Genomic DNA, 14572 nt, shown 5'->3' on the forward strand with positions numbered 1-14572 from the left:
CATCAACAAAACATCTGTTCTCACCACTCAACTTGCCACAATGCGAGCCTCCCACAATTGGTTTTTCACGCATCCATGAGGGAAGTAACTTAGTGCCAGCCTCCCTCCCCCGAATCATTACAAATGGACTCTTTCCTAAAACAGTGTTCACAGTAGTGCGATACGCCCACAGCATTTCACTCACAGAATCAAGCACAGGCAAACCTGCTCCATGTGCTAATTGCATAGTAACTTTAACCATGCGGTTAATGCGCTCAACTAATCCATTTCCCTACGGATTGTACAGAGAACATCAAGAGTGCTTTATACCCACAGAGTCCCAAACAAACTTAATCTCTGTTGCAGTCTGTTGCGTGCCTTTGTCGGTAAGCAGAACAGAAGGAAATCCTTCCCTCTTAAAGATGTCAGACAAAACAGTAATTGTAGCAGAGGTGGTAATACTGCTCATGAATGCAACCTTAACCCACTTTTATTTCGCATCCACCAAAACAACAGCATATCTCTCACTGTCTTTTAGAAAAGAAAAAGGACCAATAAAATCTAAACATACCTTTTCCCAAACTTCATCAGCCATAGAAACATGCTGTGGCTCATCAGAAGATCCAATGCCAACCCTCAACCTTTTCTCAGATTCCTTACATGCTGCACACTTTTTTCCACCCAATCTTTCACCTGCTGATCCATAGAAGGCCACCAATAAACCTCCCTCAAACTTTTCATCATCATAGTCTGCCCCAAATGCCCCTCATTCGCTAAACTAATCAGTCTGGCACGCAAACCAAAGGACGGTACAAACTTATCTTGACGCATAATCACTCCATCAGCAGTTACGGATAATTGATCCACAATCTTTAAAAAAGGTCTCACACCAAGTGGAAGATTACTCTCTCTTCTGATAATACCCTTAATCAACCTAACAACGCCCATCAACGTTGCATCCTCTTCCATCTCCTTAATCCAAGTCTTCCTTTGAATAGCATTGGCAAATCCCTCCAACGCATCATCAACATTTGTTACAACTTCTTCAGTCGAAAAATCAGACACCACTGCCTCTTTATACGGAAGTCTTGACAATCCGTCTGCAACCCTGTTTCGCCAACCTGGAACATACTCTACCTTGCAGTCAAATTCTTGCAGTTTCACAGCAAGCCTCGCCAATCTACCAGAACAATTGCCTATACCACCAGGACCCAAGACTTTTAACAAAGGTTTATGATCCGTACGCAACCTAAAAGGACTGCCCCACAAGAATTCCCTAAAATGATTAGTTGCCCAAGCAGCCGCTAAAGCTTCCCTTGCAATAACCGAGTAATTTCGCTCAGACTCAGACAAAGACCATGAGGAGAACGCCATGGTTTTTTCATCTCCCCCACTGGCATATACTGTAACAATGTTGCCAAGTCCATTTTGAAAAGTAGTTAACACCCCTGCATGAGCTATTTCCTCTTTAATTAGATCCAAGTCAGTCTGTTGCGTTTTCCCCCAAATGAATCTTATTCCCCTTCTCAAAAGTTCTCTCAAAGGCTCGGTCTTGGGTGAAAAATCTAACGCAAACTTTGAATAATATTCTACAAGACCCATAAAGGATCTCAAAGAATCCCTGTCCTGTGGCACCCTTGCATTCCCGATGGCACTGACAAGATTTTCCTTAGGTCTTATTCCTTCCTTAGTAACCAAATGCCCCAAATACTCTACTTGTTGTGTCATGAATTTGAACTTTTGTCTCCTCAAAGTTAGTCCAGCCTTTGCAATTCTGTCCAACACCTTAGCAAGGGTTTGATTGTGTTCACTATCATCCTTACCAAATACAAGGATGTCATCCTGAAACACAACAGCTTTGTCCACCCCTGACAGAATGGAGTTCATTAGTCGCTGAAAAACACTCGCAGCAGAACACAAACCAAACGGCAGCCTGCAAAACTGAAAAGTGCCCTCACCCGTGATGAACGAAGGGAGAGATTTAGATTCAGCACTGAGTTCAACTTGGTGGTATGCACTCCTCATGTCAAGTTTCATTTAAAATGAACTCATTAATGTTCAGCAAACAAAATTTGTCAGTTATAACATTTTAATTTAAACTCCTCAAATCCACACAGAATCTGAGGGAGCCATCAGCTTTACTCGTGATAACGACCGGAGATAACCATTCAGCCGCCTCTAAACGTTCAATCACTTTATCATCTAGAAGCTGCTGAATGATCTCCTTCACCTTCGCCCTGCTGCTATAGGAACCCTTCTTGCTCCATGCTTAATGGGAATGGAGTTTTTCTTTAGCTTGATGACATGCTGATACATTTTTCAATCTTCCCAACCTAGGTTCAAATACAACATTACATTTTCCAAACAATTCATTTAAACTCTGAACATTGCACATATTTACACTCATAACAGGAACCTCCGCTCTGGGATCCACTTTAATATCCAAGTCATGCTGGTGTGGCCAACCCAGAATTGGTTGTCCTTATCCAGCCACATAAACCTTGCCGTGGGTTTCTTTCCCTTCAAATACAATCTTCGCCTCCATGTATCCCACCACACTAATGTCACTCCCTTGATATGCTTTTAGAACAACATCTGATCTAAACAGTGAACCATTGTGGCACGTTTGTTCATAAATGTCAAGTGGGATAATGGTATAAAACAATCCAGTATCTACCATCAAAGAAACTGTCTTCCCATTTATCTCAAAGTCAGCTTTAGGTCGTGTTCTCCTCTTTTCCAGCCCCTCCACATCTGCAACAGTAATGTCATCATTAACAACAATGATCCTGTAAGTGGATGTTACATCATCCACACATGCAACCTTTTCAATTTGTTGTTTGCACATACGTGCCAAATGTCATTTTTTCCACACTTTAGACATTCTTTTCCAACAGCATAGCACTGTTTTGAATCTGCCATATGGTAAGTGCTACCACACCTGAGGCAATGTCTTCCTGCCCATTTCCCAGATGGTTTACTCATGTTCTTTTGATACTTATTTTTATTGTCAGAAAAACTTTGAACCTTATTCTTAATGGCACAAACTCCATCAGAATCATCTTCTAGGACTGCAACTTCTTTATCTTTATTGCTGCTAGGACTGATCTTCATTTCCCGCATGCACTTCTCCGATTCTTCAACAACCTTTGCAATAGCTATTGCATCCTTTAGAGTGGGATTGCTAGATGCCCATATTCTCTCTTGTGTTTTCTTGCAACTGCACTGAACAATTAACTGATCTCGAATCATCTCATCTTGCATTGCACCAAATTTGCATTTTACTGACAGTTCTCTCAATCTAGCAACAAAATCATCTATACTCTCGTTTTGACGTTTTGTGTGTAAAATGTATGCCTTCTCATGACTACATTGACATGTTTTGCAAATCTCTTTTCCAACTTTAGCACTGCCTCCTTGTAAACATCTTCCATTTCTTCTCCAGCTGGAAGGTACTTAAAAAACATGTTGCCCTTCCTTGCCCAGGCAACCTAAGTGCAAGGCTTTCTTCCTCACATCAGGAAAGTCAGTGCTATCCAAAGCAACCAAATCATTTTCAAAACAGTCTATCCAGTCCTCCCATTCTATAGGGGTTCACCTGGTGACATCAGAAAAGCAGGAGGTATTACAATAGCAGTGCTCTCCATGTTCTGCTTGAACAAGCACTACTCATTTCCTCCACACGATGGCAGCACCAGCCTTGATAATGTCTTCTCAAACTCGAATGTATATCAAGAGAGACAGTGACAGCCAATGAGAGTGCACTTAACAACTTGCCGATTTTCTTTATCTCACTCGTGGACCGCAGTAGCTCAATACACAGCTTCCACTCTGCCCGACGAATGTAAGTATTTGATCCAAAATTGCCTCCTTGTTGTGCTACTTTCTCTGATAACGATAGAATTACACTGACAGCATCAAGGATAACACGAGCGCACCTCGCCTCTTCCCTACGCTGAACAGTGTTTACATATGAAAGTAGAGTGTTCGATAATGACATTTACGCGTTAATATGAGTTTGACATAATCACACTGCTTAATATACTGCTTCCACGAAAATATTGCATAAAAACTGTCTTTTACATGCGCAGAATATTCACACTTAATCGCTGCTTTTAACAAATGTCTATTATTCTTCGCCGTGCGCGTCAATATCCACTTCACGCGCTCAACGGAAATGCGGTCATAATTCTTGAGCGAGGAATAATGTATTAGACAGATGGAGCAATAAATTAACAAACACAAGTGTCGCTTACTGACTGTTTCCGTTGAATTTTGACTGCATTTACTCAGCTATCTGTTGCTAGATATCTCCGTTTCTGGTGTTACACACTGCTGACAAATGGGTTCACAATATCTTTACGCCCTGCCGCTCAGTGTTTACATTTAAATACTAAGCGCTTGAAGAATGTTCGTGCTGCGAGCAAATCTAAGTGAAAAATCAGCAAAACGCTTTTAACTTTGCTATCTGTAGTCGCTCCAAGATTAATCAATATGCTCAATGCCTTTGGGCTCAGAGTTTCAAGCAATATCTTTTAAATTAAAATAATGCGCCGACAATCATCATATACAGTGCTCACATCTCTTACCAGATAGCAGGTTTACTCCACTAAACCAATAATCACTCTTCAGCACGAGTTTTCCACGATAAACTCGTAGTACTGCCTGCAGGATATCTCCAGTTCCCTTACAGGTACACTTCAGAACACTGCTAAGCACGACGAGTTGGGTTCTCCTTTTCCTATGTTTGGATTAATCTATCTTCCTCAATCACGATGTTTTCTCTGTGTCTGGCAAAAATGCAAGTGTTGCCAAATTTGTTGCAATTATGAAGCACGAAGACAGGAGAAGAATGACTTCAACTATATTTATTGATTGGAGAAAGTTCCCAAACAAGCCAGACACAGCTGGACCAACTGTCAATGATGCCACAGGGATGACATCATGCCAGAATCTACACAGCATCACAGAGATGTGCCATTCCAGGCAGCATCTGAATGGAATATAACAATGCTAGTGTTCCTGATTATGGTTGGTTGTTGGTAACTGGCATGTGGGATTCTTTTGTTCTCAGTGATGTCTGGTAGATGGTTATGCGTTAGTTTCTAGGCTTTTTTTGCCTGTTGGTCAAACCATGACTGGACTTTGGAGTACTCCATGGGTTACACACATATTTCCTTATCATGGGATATCTAAAAGTGGCAAAATGTCTCTGAATCTTGATATGTAATTAGTAAAACAATGACACTTTACTTTTGCTAAGTGTGATGCATACCATCGCTGATATTTATTATTTCTTTATTTATTATATGATAATTGGAAACTAAGAAAACACTATGCTTTGTGACGAAAGAGTCAATCTCAATGTATTATGCACATACATGCTCATTTATTTTCTGCCCTACATACTGGCAATTATTTAGAATGCCACTCAAAAGTAAAACGTGCAGAAACCTATTTGTTGTCCATATTAACATCTAGAATGCATATTATAAGTTTAGCAGTAAACCTTCAATTGGATGTGGTTTCACTTAGGGTATGCATTAATCCTTCTCCTGCCTTTTCAATATTATTGGATCTGTGCAACAGGAGCATTACATCGCTAAAGTACTGTACCATTAATTGGCACTCAACTGTTGGTTATGAGTCAATTCAATTGAAAACCTCTATTTTGCATTTAGTTAAAATGCATAAAAGTACATAGATGTAAACCGATTCAGTGCATGCAGAGGCTGTCATCAAAGCAATAAATACAATACTAGCGCAGATTATAAAATAAATGAGAACATTCATCTTAAGATAAAGGCTCAAGTTATGCAAAAACATAAAAAGCCACCAAGATGGTCAGATTTTTAAGGGATAGTAATTACAGATTAGAAACTTTGCAAGGGGCGAAAATCTTTTAAAAAGCATGATGCACCCTCATCGTACACGGTACTAATCAATATCACTGATTTACAGATATAAAGAAATGATCACTTCTGCATCTTAAAATTTATGATAAAAACAATAGTGTGACAGAATACAATATATGAAAATCGTGCTGAGTCCGATCAACCTCAGTGATAGCACACCAACTGATATTAAGTGCAAAAACTACAAAAGCTACAAAAGCTGCAAATGCTGCTGGCGGAATAGGGAGTAAGAGGTGCGCATTTAGGGCCCCCGATTCACAAAAGTAATCTGAGACAAAATCCTAACTTTACGACTTTTGGTATTCACAAAAGGCATTTACTAGTAGTAAAGTTAGGATTCCTAACTTTACTACTACTAAACTGAGGAAAATCCAAACTGTACGACTTTTGATATTCACAAAAGGTATTTAGTAGAAGTAAAGTAAGGAATCCTAACTTTACTACCACTAAATGCCTTTTGTGATTACCGAAAGTCGTTAAGTTAGGATTTTGTCTCAGATTACTTTATTGAATCAGGTCCATAGTGGTTTCCTTAGGGTGAAGTTGGTGGCGCAACAACAGCCTTGCGGGTTTTTATGGCGGCTAGCAGGAAAGAGGCTAGTGCATCACAGACAAATAGGGTTTCTAGTAGATAAAATGTGACTAAAGCTAATGCTGGAGAAGGCAAGGTAAATTTTTTCAACAGCGGGATAATAAAATGTTTTCTCTCCTTTACATAAAAAGGGCAGTAGAATAAAATATGCGAGGTTGATTGGGTCGATCGATTGTCACTAGGGCAGAAGGTTAAGTGACTGGTCAAGAATATATTCATCAGATACCCCAGTATGAGCGGAATATAAGCGAAATCTGGTTAGGATATATCGGTGCTGTGCATTCTCTACAAAAGTGAGATAGGAGAGGGACCCTAAGTGCAACTGAGGTATTCCTTGGAACACCTTCACTGATATTTTCCCCCTGCATCTTTCCCACCTGTTTGACGCCATTTTCTTGTTAAAAAGTCCTTTTCATCTAGATTTGGGGAAGTGTAAGCAGAGGGTCGGTGTGTCATATAAATGTACTTACCCTAGCGACAAAAGTGTTTGTCGAATGTAGGCTAACCATGGGATTTTGTCAGCTTGCTCTAAGTAAATAACGTCATTTAAAATCTTTTGGGTCAGGTTGACGGTGCCTCCGTTTCCACATTGACAACCACAGGGATAAAGGGGCCAGTTTAATAATGTCAGTAATAAAGGGCAGGCATGCTTCCTTATGTATGTTAAAGTTGTTACATGCTGTGGGAACAGAGAGTAGTCTTTTAATGAATTTGTCCTCTATGACATGGAATGCCTCCACGTCTGTTGTCCCCAGATTTTGATCATTTACTGTATAGGCTTAAAGTCCAGTTTGCTTGAGAATCTAAAGATCACAGCTATACTTCTGGCCATGTGATCCGCTCTAATCTGTACCATCTCATTCCAGCTTAGTTTAAAATCAAAAACCATGCCTAAATAATTAAAACTATGGACTTGATCTATTGTTCCCCAGCTAGGTGGAACCTCATCAGATTCTTTTTGGCGCCACTCATCGTCATAATGAAGGTTTTGACGACGGTCAGATTTTAAGGGATAGTAATTACAGATTAGACACTTTGCAAGGGGCGACAATCTTTTAAAAAGCATGATTCACCCTCATCGTACACGGTACTAATCAATATCACTGATTTACAGATATACAGAAATGATCACTTCTGCATCTTAAAATTTATGATAAAATCAATTGTGTGACAGGATACAATATATGAAAATGGTGCTGAGTCCGATCAACCTCAGTGATAGCACACCAACTGATATTAAGTGCAAAAACTACAAAAGCTGCAAATGTTGCTGGTGGAATAGGAAGTAAGAGGTGCGCATTCAGGGCCCCCGATTCACAAAAGCAATCTGAGACAAAATCCTAACTTTACGACTTTTGGTATTCACAAAAGGCATTTACTAGTAGTAAAGTTAGGATTCCTAACTTTACTACTACTAAACTGAGGAAAATCCAAACCTTACGACTTTTGGTATTCACAAAAGGCATTTAGTAGAAGTAAAGTAAGGAATCCTAACTTTACTACCACTAAATGCCTTTTTTGATTACCGAAAGTCGTTAAGTTAGGATTTTGTCTCAGATTACTTTTTTAAATCAGGCCCATAGTGGTTTCCTAAGGGTGAAGTTGGTGGCGCAACAACAGCCTTACGGGTTTTTATGTCGGCTAGCAGGAAAGAGGCTAGTGCATCACAGACAAATAGGGTTTCTAGTAGATAAAATGTGACTAAAGCTAATGCTGGAGAAGACAAGGTAAATTTTATCAACAGCGGGATAATAAAATGTTTTCTCGCCTTTACATAAAAAGGGCAGTAGAATAAAATGTGCGAGGTGGATTGGGTTGATTGATTGTCACTAGGGCAGAAGGGTAAGTGACTGGTCAAGAATATATTCATCAGATACCCCAGTATGAGCGGAATATAAGCGAAATCTGGTTAGGATATATCGGTTTTGTGCATTCTCTACGAAAGCGAGATAGGAGAAGGACCCTAAGAGCAACTGAGGTATTCCTTGGAACACCTTCACTGATATTTTTCCCCTGCATCTTTCCCATCTGTTTGAAGCCATTTTCTTGTTAAAAAGTCATTTTCATCTAGATTTGGGGAGGTGTAAGCAGAGGGTTGGTGTGTCCTATAAATGTACTTACCCCAGCGACAAAAGTGTTTGTCGAATGTAGGCTAACCATGGGATTTTGTTAGCTTCCTCTAAGTAAATAACGTCATTTAAAATCTTTTGGGTCAGGTTGACGGTGCTCTGTTTCCACATTGACAACCACAAGGATAAAGGGGCCAGTTTAATAATGTCAGTAATAAAGGGCAGGCATGCTTCCTTATGTATGTTAAAGTCGTTACATGCTGTGGGAACAGAGAGTAGTCTTTTAATGAATTTGTCCTCTATGACTAGGAATGCCTCCACGTCTGTTGTCCCCAGATTTTGATCATTTACTGTATAGGCTTAAAGTCCAGTTTGCTTGAGAATCTAACGATCACAGCTGTACTTCTGGCCATGTGATCCGCTCTAATCTGTACCATCTCCTTCCAGCTTAGTTTAAAATCAAAAACCATGCTTAAATAATTAAAACTATGGACTTGATCTATTGTTCCCCAGCTAGGTGGAACTTCATCAGATTCTTTTTGGCGGGACTCGTCGTCATAATGAAGGTTTTACTTTTATTAACATAGGGGTCCAGATCAGACATGCAGGCCCAATATTAAACAATAAGGTTTTGGAGGGCCAGGGGGATCCTTGCCAATAAAACTGCATCATCCGCATAAAGCAGGATTGGAATGGGAGTCAACTGTACCTGGGGAGTATCTTTCGAGTTATTGGTCAGTACCTGGTTTAGTTTGTTGGTATAGAGGCCGACTAGGAACAAGGCCAAGACACACCCTTATCTAACGTCCCTTTTGATTTTAAATGGGGTTGTTAATTCGCCTTGGGGGAAGCTGCCAGAGACATTAGGGGCACTCACCTGCAGGGCGCTGCTCCTGCATACAGCGTTCTGCCGCCCGGTCTATCGGGCCATCCGTGCTGCTACTCCTGACCCCTCCCGCCCATCCAGGGACCCAGGGACTTCAATTCCCGGCAGATCTTGCGGCCAGGACGCCGCTTACGTTTTCCAGGCGCCCGGTGGCGCACAAGTACAGCTGGGAGCCCCGGTGAAGCGGGGAAGCTGCCAGAGACTTTAGGGGCACTCACCTGCAGGGCGCTGCTCCAGCATACAGCGTTCTGCCGCCCGGTCTATCGGGCCATCCGTGCTGCTACTCCTGACCCCTCCCGCCCATCCAGGGACCCAGGGACTTCAATTCCCGGCAGATCTTGCGGCCAGGACGCCGCTTACGTTTTCCAGGCGCCCGGTGGCGCACAAGTACAGCTGGGAGCCTCGCCTCGCGGGACGCGTGCGGGACGCGCCGGGCTAAGCCCGGGAAAAGGGCGGGCCTTCTACGGCCAGAAGAGGCCAGAAGAGGACGGGACGGGCCACCCCACTTGACTTTTGTACTGGAGGAGGTATAGAGACGCTTCTTACTTATTGACTTACATTTCACTGTGTATTGCCGTTCCTTGGCTTTCTTGATTATAAATTATGTCCATTTGGGAGGAGCTCAATGCCTTGTGTGGCACTAAGTATGTACCGGATGTATTACTCCCCCCTATTATGGACAATAATTCGGATACTTTAAATGGCACTCCACGGGGCCTATATCCACCTCTAAATAAAGACCAAACCCAACCCAATGTACTGCCCCAGGGTCTTAACTTTAAACGGAAGCATGACGGGGAAAATGTCAATGCTAACCAACCAAAAATTCAAAAATTGTGCACCAGCCTTACATCATCTCCCCCTAACCCAACCACATCAATAGAGGATATGCCTGCAGATAAAATAGATGACCCGGTATGGTCCCCTCAACCGTCTTTACTGGCCCAGCTCGAGCAACTGTTATTATCTGTCATATCACCTTTGGTTACTAAAATTGCTGATTTGGGGGAAAGGCTGAGTAGTATTGCGGAAATGATTAAAAAGAAATCTCCACTAATCAATAAAATGGCAATACCCATTTGCCCTAATCCTCCCATTACCCCCGAAAAACTTAAGTCCGTCATGTGTAAGAATGGCGAAACTCCATTACTGCCTCTAAATTTACCTATCTTAACTGGCCCTAAAGAAACATTAAAACCTGTGCTAGCAACTCACACAGTGGCTAGAGCCGCTTTGGTAAGAATGCCACTTATTAATTTACCTCCCGAAGCCACCCCTTATGTGTCAGTCCTCTCCGGAGTCCCCGCACTAAGCCAGGGAAAACATGAATCACACCAGGACCTGCTTAACAAGGTTATTTTTTGGCTACAGAATAATAGACCTTTGCCATCTGATTTCGATGGTGGAATCCTGAGCGTTAGGAGGGTGGGGTGGTTAGGTACGCTGCCCAAAGACACTGCTGGGGACCTGGTGTTAATCAAATTTAAGAACAGGAATATCGTCCCCTATCTACGATTTTGCCAGCCCAAAGAAGGAGATGGTCCCATTTGCATTTGGGACTTGCATGATTTTTACCCGAGCTTCCTACACATTCCGCTACAAAGATCAACGGCAAGGAAATACAACTCTTGGGGTAGGGGATCTTGTGCCCCTAGCGCCACTAACCTTCTAGCCTCTAACAGTTTTGAACCTTTGTTTAAAAATTGTATTTTTTAAGAATCAACTATAAAGAGGCCATTTAAGAGTTCTAGCCTAACTGACACAGCAGTATGTAACTAATATGTAATCAACAAGTAAACTCCTGTCTTATCTGATATTGAAATGTTTCTATAATTGGTTAGCTGATTCGTCATATTTATTTAATTTTGTTTTTAATAGCTGATACTAATTTTGTAATGTAATGTTATTTTATTTATATATGTATTGTTGTTGCTATTATGATTTTTAAACTAAAATCGAATAAAGCTAATCTGAACAATTCGCCTTGCCTCCCATAACGCACCATAGCTGTGACATTGGTATATAGCGTTCTTATAAAGTTAATAATCGATGCATCCACTACCCATTTTCGCTGTGATGTTCCACAGTTTGCTATGTCCCACACAATCAAAGGCCTTGGACAGGTCCTTGAAGGCCATGTATAGTTGGAATGTTTTAGCCAAAGAGTACTTTCCCGCAATTGGGGTCAAATTGAGGCACTGATCAATGGTGTCCCTATCCTGCCTGAACCCATACTGTGCTTCAGCAAGAATCTTCTTTTCCGCTACCCAGGTTTCAAGTCTATTTAGGAGTAACCTTCCCATGAGTTTGGCGGTGTTATCGAGTAAGGAAATGGGGTGATAATTGGCTGGTTTAGAAGGGTCCCCTTTTTTGTGAATGGGGATGATAATCAATTGTTTCCAGGAGGGTAGGGGTTCTGAATTAACTATTGAATTAAAGACCACCATCAGCAAGGGGGACCATAGTGAGTTGTTTGTAAGGAAAATATCCATAGGGACCCAATCTGGCCCTGCAGCTTTCAAAGTTGGTGTCTGGGACAAGGCGAGCTCCATTTCCTCTAGATCAAAGGAGAGGTGAGTTTTGCCCTTGATGTAAGAGTAGACTTCTAGTAAGTGCAACTCTCCTGGTTTTTGATAAATAACCTGAAAATAGCTTATCCAGGAGTCTTCGTCAATATGACCATCCAGAGAGGGCCAGCTGTTATCTGTCAAGAAGGGCAAATTAATCACCTACCACAATGCTTTGTTATCATGGAGGAAAGATGCTTGCTTGAAACGTTACTATGCCTCGGATTTAAGCTTCCTCTGCCTATTAATCCCTGGACAGTTTATAGAGGTGCCTCAGAGTGTGAATATGAACTTTATCTCTGGGGCTGGTTTGTAAAGCTTCAAGGAAATTCGATGAAGCTACCGAAGAGGGCTTATCGAATCAGCAATGCTGTGGGGTGTCTCTTACAGTTATCGGGCATGTTAACTGTTATTTAATATTAAATCAAATATTACTAAATGCTTCGATCACCAGTGTATTATTTTGCTGTGGGTCTACACACAGTAGGATCTCCAAATAGTTAGACACTACAAGATTTGTTAGGAGTTTGGTCTTGTCTATTTTATCCCATGTTAATACAAAGCCATTTTTCCTGGTTAGAATCGGCTTAGGCGCCACAGTGCCATTGCTTTTTCTGGATATGCTCCAGATAATGCGCTTGATAACATGGCATGGTCGCCGAAATCAGTAAATATAACCTTTATTTTAGTGATGCTAGAGCTTAGAGTGTCTGAGGAAAGGATATAATCGATCATAGAATAGCTATCTTTGCTTTGAAAGTAGAAATTCAATACCCTGTGTCTAGATCGGGTTCATTTGCAGAGCTCAAGTTGCCATGTGATCAATAGGCTGTTCAAAGCATTTCCATGGTGGTTGTGATAAAAGTGGATAATAGGAACTACCCATGATCTGCGATCCCCCATAAATTAGCATCTTGTCTTGGGCATGCTTTTGAATTAAAATCTCCTACCCAATGATTTTCACAGGATTTCGGTGGTTCTCGGCTGAGTCCTCTTTGGTGTTGCCTAAGTGTTCAACTACGGCATCAGGGTTGGGAAAGTTGTTATAATAATAGTTTATTAGCAGTACATCCCAGGTGTCATAACCTTTGATTAAAAGGATGTGAAAGAAGGGTGAATTATTTACGTATTGGATATCAATGCAAGTAGTCCTCCCTTAGCTCTACCCCCTGTAGACTGTACTGCCGATGTTTGGAACGATCGATAACCATTAACAAAGATTTAAGTGGTATCTCAGGTTTCTTGGGCACAAATAATGTGGAATTAGGCCATACCTTTAAGCCACTCCTCGTTGTGTTGTTTACTATTGTAGCCTGCTATGTTCCAGGATAGTAGGGTGTAGGTTGAGTTGTTTAATCTGGTGGTGGGGGCCCTGGCATCATTATAAGGTGGCTCTAGAGAGTGGATGCAATTGCATCAACCCTGCCCAGCCTCCCCCTGCATCACATTTGGGGGCTATTTTCCTCGCTCCAAATAACCTCTTCTTGAATTAATGTCTAGAGTCCCTCACTGTTGTTCTTCAGTGAATCACAAGAATCTAAGGGGCACATGCATCAAGGTATTTTCCAATCACAAATAGTGTGATTTGCAAAAATGGTCTATTTGCGATCGCAAAATATCCTTCCCCTAATTTGGATTCGCAATTCAGGTAATCGCAATTTCTTTTGATTACCTAAATTGGGAATGCAAATACGGAATCACAATTTGCGATTCCCTAAAGCATATGCAAGAAGACTTTCCTAAATGCTAAATGTGCATTTAGGAAATGCTAATTAGAATCAACTTCCAGTTGATGCTAATGTGTGCATACTTTGAAAAATGCACAATACTGCATTATTCAAAGTGCCATGTGATGCAAACATGCCCCTAGGGCATGTGTGTGCCTTACAGGTGCACCAGTTTTGTGTTTGGGGTGCCTGAGTGGGGGCTTAGGCCCCCGGACACCCTTGCCTTTGCATTACGTAATTTGCAATTACCAATTAGGTAATCACAATTTAGGCAATGCAAGACCATTCCCACGTATGGCCCTGGAGACCCTTAGGAAAGAATGGAGTCGCAAAAGCAAATAGTGATTCCCTAATTGTGATTGCGATTCTTAAGGAATTGCAATTAGAGAATCACTATTTGCATCCTTTTCTGATGCATTGCATTTTGTGATTACCGAATAGCAGTTTTTTAAAAATCGCTATTTGGTAATCGCAAAAACAAACTTTGATGGATGTGCCCCTAAGTGTGATAATGGGGCGAACCTATTGGAGGTAAGGGTACCCATAGTTTCGAGCATCAGTGCCCTAAAATTGCCTGTGGGTGGTTCTAAGACAGTATTTATTATCTTATTACCTGCAGGACTTGGTGATTTGTAGAACTCCTGTGGTGCCAGAAAGATCTGAGTCACTGTCCTTTGAGGAAGTGGGGGTTGGAATAGTAATTCACCCACAACACATGAGCTAACAAAATTCAGTACGATCCAATCACCCGCGTAAGCCTTTATCGCTGGGCCTACCCATGGCGTTCTCCTACCATAATGAGATGTTTCTGGGCTAAATGTCCTGATATAGTGTGAT

Source organism: Lissotriton helveticus, chromosome 6 (genome assembly GCF_964261635.1).
Source record: "Lissotriton helveticus chromosome 6, aLisHel1.1, whole genome shotgun sequence".
In the NCBI taxonomy this organism is placed as follows: Eukaryota; Metazoa; Chordata; class Amphibia; order Caudata; family Salamandridae; genus Lissotriton; species Lissotriton helveticus.